Consider the following 7,702-nt stretch of genomic DNA (forward strand, 5'->3'; position numbering starts at 1 on the left):
CACACACACACACACACACACACATACACACCAAGCTTGTATATAGTTAGTTAGAATTTGTGTGTTTGGGTTTGCTTTGCTAGTTTGTGAATAAATATAATTCTTTGGAATCATACCTGCTGACTGTTTAATGTTGCACAAGAGTGAATGAATAGTCAACCTCTGCTGCGTCAAGAACTCCGAAATCCTTCAGGCGTTACTGTTCATTTTGGTTGTTGTCATTAATTCAGTTATTAATCAAAACTCCAGATCAATAGTTTAGCATATTTTATGAGACTGATATCTTTAACTGGCTATCATTTTTCCCTTTACGGGAATGGTGCCCCACAAGGTGATTTAATGTTAATTAAGTCACATTATTTAACATAACTATTAATTATTATTAATAATTATTAATTATTTCCGATAGCCAATTGAACCCAACATATTTGGTTCCCCTTGGTGAGGCCTAATACGTTGATCCCAACATAATTGGTGCCTCCGTGTGAAGCCCGAATTTAAATCTCAACAAGTATGTTTTTCAGTGTAAAATCAACTGAAAATAAGAATCATTGTGATTTTGTTTCCTTAGCATGAGCCATTCATATCTACATAGGGCGCTAATTCGACTTGAAAACCTCCTGAACAATGAACACTGAAAGAATTCTAACCAGCAAAAGTTTCAGCTGGTTTCAATTTGCAATCCTTGCAACTAGATGCCACCAAATTCCCCTAAATTTTCCACACTGGACCTGTAAAGGAGACTTTACACTCTCACTCTGTTCTCCTCCATGCTGCTTTTGTTCGTAGGGTTTCCCTTCCCCCGGTGCACAGGTGTGTCCCATTTCTCAGTCCCGACCTGTCAGAGTTTAAGAAGGGCTGCTATGTTTTTGTTTTTTTTTCCTTTCCCTCTTTCTGCTACATCACCACAAGATGGTGCTCTTGCTTTAAGGAGAAGGCTCAAGGAATGCAGTGTGCTTTCAACCCCTTGTTGAGCAGAGATCACCATCTGGTGGGCTTATTAAACAGAGACTGGTTCATGAGGCCTCATTTGGCCGTCACTGCAGAATATAAGGTTAAAGTGATGACAGAAACTTGCAGGCTGGTGGTGTGTGAACGCTGCTGTCCACATGGTCTGCACTGAGGCACCGATGAGGCCCCTGAAGCTGTGACTCCATCTATAGGGAAAGTTGGACAGTGGGCGAACCATCACTGCTGATGAGAGGAGGATGGTCATGGTGTACTGCCTTGTGTACTGTTGGATCAGCACGTATTGAGGTAGGCACGTCCTGTTTGGCCTGCTACGCTTATGCAAATGGTCCTTACATTGTTTTTTGTTGCTCAAACAGACAAAATAAAAAAGGAGATATATCAGACTCTGATACACACACACACACACAATACTTATTTTAGTCAATTCATGGTTTGATGTGGTGTTTTAATGGAATTTAATGATTGCAAGAGACATACACTCTGTGTTCCAATACCCATAAAGTATGGCAAACATAATTTAGTATGTCCCAATACATAGTGTGTCAAATGCAGTATGCCACAAATACCAGGATGTTCTACTATATGTGGTTGAATATAATATGTTAGAATCTAGACTGTATGCAGCAGAGTTCTCTGGGTTGACCGCCGTCTCTGGCAAGATTGGAGAATGGTTTTGTTTTATCTCCACGGTAACAGATATATGAACAAGAGGGTCAAAGTTCAAGGCACAGTGTTATGAAGAAGTAGTATGTCCCAACAGAACATATTGTGTAAAAGCAGCTGCAGAACCTAAAAGTTAAAAGAAAAACTAGGTGGTTTGGAACACACCCGTAGTATATGATTAGTCGTATCTCATAAAGAAGTTAGTGCACACAGATCGCTGTCACCATCAGATCTGTTGTAGAATCTTTCTTAGATGACACTGATACTGCTAATCATAAACATAAATAAACAAACAAACTCCCTGTTGCATCAAACTCCTGCGGAACAGCCTCTGCATCAAATCCAATATCATGATGATCTCAGGGCTCATCGCTTTGCAAAGTGGGTGGATCCTGAACATGTAGCTGGCTGCTAGCCTCTGTTGTATCGTTAATGCTAGCAGCAGTAACGTTAGCAGACTCGGTGCTCGTACTTTTGCTCTCTGCATATTCTTCGCTGCAGAGGTTTGTTTGCTTTATTTCAAAAGCCTGAAAAATGCCTCGTTGTTTTCGTTCTCTCATTTCTAACTAGTTTTGCTTGCTAACACACAAGATCAGTAACACAGTATTGCTAGCATCGCCATTGAGTGCCAGAAATGTTTATTGTACACTGTACATTGTACAAGATTACAGCTGCTGGCGCCACTGGCTACACGTACATGAGCTCAGTATGATTAGAAGCCCCATGACTGCACTAACACACTGTTGGGAACCTCTGAGGCTGAAAAATGAAGCCAATGCACAAGTGCCAAAAACTGCAGTTCCCCTAATGGCCACTTGAAGCTGGTTCCTAAACAGAGCAAGTCCCCATAGCAGAGTCCTACACGGGGTCGGGTACCTGGTGGGTAACCCGCAAAATATATATATATATATATATATATATATGTTTACGGCTAAAATGAACCACACACGGGCGGGCAGTGGGTGAGAGCAAAAATATGTTTTGTTTTTCAGAATAAAACAAAGTAAAACAACGTGCAGTACCTGTGTAATATTTTGACATCTAAATCACTATTATCAAGCCGCCTTTGACCCCGTGGTCACATTGGTCACTGACGTGGAGGACTCCAGTCATGAAACTTTGCAGCCTGAGGATGAGGTGGCAGCCTACATGGAGTTCAAGACACCCAAGGTGGATCCTTTGGAGGTTTGATGGTGGAGGAAGGAGCATGCTAAAACGTTTCCTAACCTGGCAGTGATTGAATGTTTTCACCATCCAGTCAAAGAGACGTCTCCTCCGCTGGATTTGGAATTCAAGAATGGAGAACCTGTCTGCTTGGCATTACCTTGGCTTATCACTGAACTTGAGCTTTCTGCTGTGTTTGTGGTGTTGGTGCCATTTGGAGAGATTTTCACATGAATACTACACAAATCATATGGCTTGCTGCAGTTAATTGTACAAACAGACCATTGAAGTCTGTCCTCCATTTTTTTTGGTGAGTTCGCTCGTTAATTTGTGTATTAGCCACCTGGGAATTAGCCTTGGGTTAGCACGATGATAAAAAAAAAAAGGAGTGTACCGGCACGCACCAAATTTGTTCAACAATATGTGAAACAAACACAAATGTCATGTTTTCCATGTGGTTTTTCAGGTTTTGAAGCCAATTAAAACTTTGGTCACAAACACAGCAGCTGAAAGGTTTCTCTCCTGTGTGGGTTCTCATGTGATGAACTAAGGCTTGCTTGTGCGTAAATCTTATTTTTTTAAACGACATTTTTTTTAAAGGATAACTGCAAATCATACAGGATTACAACTGAACGATACTTTTCCTTCTGTTTTTCTTTTCTTTAACAGACCCATCTTCACCCTGGCTTCACCCCCGATCTCTGCCGCTGGACGGGTAGGGATCTCCGAGGGAAGTCAAAGAGCGTTCATCTGCACACACTGTGATGACACACAGCTGGTTCAATATCAGCAAAGTTTCCCTGCTTCCCTTCACTGGTTCCTGTACAGCAGGGTCGGTCTTTGTTTCACTGTTATAATCATTAAAAAGCAGACGCAGCATGTGTATACATTCAGTAGGCTATATCTTCAGTAGCTAGCTAGCTAACCCTACACTTTTCAGGGTTTGATTTTCGTTTTGGAACAGGGAAGAAACGTATATCTTTTTCCAACCTCTCCAGGTAACGAGTATCATTAACACACGACGTGCCCCAGGCACAACATTTAGCTCCAAATCCACAAAACCAGCCTGAAAATGAAGGAAATCTGAAACGACTGCATTAGAGTCAATGGAGCACAGCTGTGCTGTTGTCTGACCCTGGTCTGAGTCGGCCTGATGCTATATCATGATTGGCTAGGGGCCAGATTTAGCAAAGGATCTATTTCTTTCCTGTTCGGGAGGGCGTGTTAAAGTCTGTTAAAATAAACTACCAAGCACTGCCATCTCTCACAGAAACGGTCTTCAGAGCCCCTCAGAGTGAATTTTGTCTTCTCAAGTGTGAAATAAAAGATTCCGGTATAATGGTTTCTCTCCTGTGTGGATCATTGAGTGTGAATGTTCAGTCTCTGTAAAGGATTCTTTACAAACTGAGTAGCTGAACTGGTTTCCTCCTGAATGAGGTTTTTCCTCACCTGGTGCCTCAGTGCCCTGCCATGTTAATACACTGACAGTTAGTGTGTGTGTGTGTGTGTGTGTGTGTGTGTGTGTGTGTGTGTGTGTGTGTGTGTGTGTGTATGTGAATGTCCGCTCTGTGTAAAGGAATTCATATGAACTGAGTGAATATAAATGTTGCATTACGCTCATATTTTCCGCCACACTTAGAGCAACTACATGGTTTCTCTCTTGCATAAGTTCACGCATGTCTTCAGATTCCCACACTAACCACATCTCAAACCACTGACAAGGACTTAGTAATTTTCAGAGTTCATCAATGTTCAGTCTCAGATTCACAGAGACTCTCCAGTCTTGTCAACAGTCTCAGGTTGTAAATGTGTATCTGGATCTGAGTTCCTGGCTGGTTCTGGTCCTCCACAGTCCTCTACATCAGTTTCTGTTTCCACCTGTTCAGTGTGTCTTTGATGAAGCTGTGAGGACTGAGGTGTCTCTTCATCATCTTCACTCTCCAGCTGCTGGCTGGAGGCTCTGCCTCTGTGCTCTCCTCAGGCAGAGTTTGATGAGGCTGTGAGGACTGACAACTAACACACTGAGGTTTCTGAGCTGGTGAAGCCAAATGAATCTTTGGTTACAAACTGAGCAGCTGAAGGGTTTCTCTCCTGTGTGGATCATCATGTGTGTCTGTAAATGTACACGTGATGTAAAAGATTTCTTACAAACTGAGCAGCTGCAGGGTTTCTCTCCTGAATGAGTTCTTATGTGTTGCCACAAGCTGAAATATTTCCCACACTCAGAGCAGCGAAATGGTTTCTCACCAGCATTACATCTCAAATAACTGACAAGGACCTTGTCATTTTTAAGAGAGTTTAAACCTGACTGAGGTTCTCTGGTCTCTTTCCAATCATCGCTGGCATCAGTCTCAGGTTCAGAAGACTTTCCAGTCTTGTCATCAGACTCAAGTTGTAGATGTGTATCTGGTTCTGGTCCTCCCCAGTCCTCTACTTCAACTTCTATTTCCATATGTTCAGTGTGCCCTTGATGAAGCTGTGAGGACTGAGGTTTCTCTTCATCATCTTCACTCTTCACAGGGACAGGAGTGAAAGGGAACTTGGTGATATCATCCTCCACCAGCCCTTGAAGCTGCTCTCCCTCCTGAATGATCCAGAGTTCCTCCTGTTCCTCTTTAATGTGTGGAGGCTCTGGGTCCTCCTGGTCCACACTGGAGCTCCACTCCTGCTGCTCAGGGGGAACCTCTTCTTTAACCACCAACAGCTGCTGGACGTCTGCAGGAAACAGTTAACACACAGATGTTACAGAGAAATGTTGTCGGCCCGGCGATGAATAAGGTTTTCAAGTATCGAGGATAAAACAGTACGTGCTCTTCACGCTTATTTTTAAGGTGGTTTAAGCTTTAAAGTGTCTGAATCTTTTACAGTGCTTTACATCATGCTCTCATTGTTTTCTCGACTCCATAAAATGAGACTTTGACTTGAGAGAAAAAAACTTAATCCTGAGTGAAATTGTTATTTAAACACAATTGGTGTTCATAAAAAGGCAATCACACTGATTTATTTATTTTTTTTTTACAAATTTTTATTTCTATTTTTTTTTAAATGGTCTATTAGTTTTTTATTATTTATCATATTTTCAAAGGTTATGTTTTTTACTATTCATATGTTTGTTAAGGTCCTATTTTTTAATCACTGAAAATTATTTTAAAGGTTCTGTTATTTTTTATCATTTATAATATTTCTGAAGGGTCTGTTACATTTTTCGAAACAGTCGCAGTTAGGTTTAATGACAAAAATACTTGGTTAGGTTTGAGGAAAAAAGATCATGTTTTGAGTTGAAATAGGTGCGTTTGTTACTTTACAACAACACAATGTAAATAAGTCATGTTGGTAACATCAGTACACAATTATACGTGTATTGCATAACATTCATACAACACTGACTTCACGCTTTACTCGGACATGAACTGTGGTCTCCTGTGTGTTCGACCCATCCACCTTCACTCCGTCCTTAATTACAGAGACTTTCTCGCTCTTTGTACTCCATCAGTTGCTCTCAGCATCAAGTAATGCTGGAATTGGTTTACACTGGAGTCAGCTGAAAGCTCGTTGTTTCTCATAAACACGCTAAAGGGGGGGTGCCAAGGTACTGCGATGAGAACAAGCTGTCTTTAGCCCCCTTCAAACTGCCTGTTAAAGGCAGGAATATGGCGCTGAATAATGTTTTCAACTCAACTATCACATTTCTGTTGCGATGTTGTGAATTTTTTTCTGGCAGCTAAACCCAGCAAATTTGAACAGTTTTCTTCTTCTGTTCAAATACAGACGGCAAGAGGATCTGGAATACTGTGAAGTACAAATTCAAATATCTGGCAGGTAAAAAGAAGGTGAAGAACGATGGTCCAGAGTTATTCATGTTGACTGGAAACAAGAAGAAACAGAGGACTGAAAGAAGAAGCTTCAGGAGAGGGAAATAATGGACTAAAAACCTCTTGATTCACCAATAACAGAGAAAGACAGAACCACCCCACCCCCCAAAATATAAATAAATAAAATAAGGTCACACTCCACAGCAATGTTCTGTAAAATAGAGATTATTACATCTCTTACGAATGAAAATGAAAGACATGCAAAGGGATGTGTCACTGCTGCCATAGGTTAGGCTGATATGGTTAATAAAGTCTGTTGATATTGGAAAAATGTAGTATTTAGAAAAGCTCATCGAGATTTAAAAACAGTTTAGAGACCGTTTGGTTTGAAACAATCTTCATTGTCTTCATTTAGGTAGGAAGTGTTAAAAATCATGACTTCTCATTGTAACAGCATGACTTTAAAACCAGCATGGAGATTATTTTGAGTTGTGACAATGAATTACTGACGTCATGTAAACTATGTAGTCAGACTGCAAAAAAATATATTACCTTAAGTTCAAGTAAAGGAAAAGTGTTGCTGTGAAAATTACTTTATTTAAACTTTGAAAGATTTCATTTTGACTAATAAGTGTGAACGAAAATGAGATTGTGGGACGTAGTTTTTCAACATTTAATTTGCAAAGAGCTTTTTTTTTCTTTTCCGTTTCTACTCACAGCTGATGTTGGTTTCTTTTAGCTAACCACTGTCAACTGCAGCATGCACATACAGCCCAACTATCTAATGGCTCGCAGACAAGACGCTTTATTTGTTTCAAAAATAGAACTGGTTTTTATTCTACACAGAAAAGCCACAAATATGGCGTTGAGAGGGCTGAGGAGAGAGCAATAAACCTGAGACATAATGGACTGTATGCATCACAAAGGAAGAAGGAGGAGGGAAAGACATCATTAACAAATAAGCTACAAAAGACGACAAAAGCAGTAAAAACAAATGTAATGTCATAAGCCCATCAAAGAAGATAGGAAGAGCAAAAAGTAATCTAAGAGGAAACAGAGGAGGAGGAATGAAACCATTATCACTTCATCAG

Source organism: Epinephelus moara, chromosome 17 (genome assembly GCF_006386435.1).
Source record: "Epinephelus moara isolate mb chromosome 17, YSFRI_EMoa_1.0, whole genome shotgun sequence".
Lineage (NCBI taxonomy): Eukaryota > Metazoa > Chordata > Actinopteri > Perciformes > Serranidae > Epinephelus > Epinephelus moara.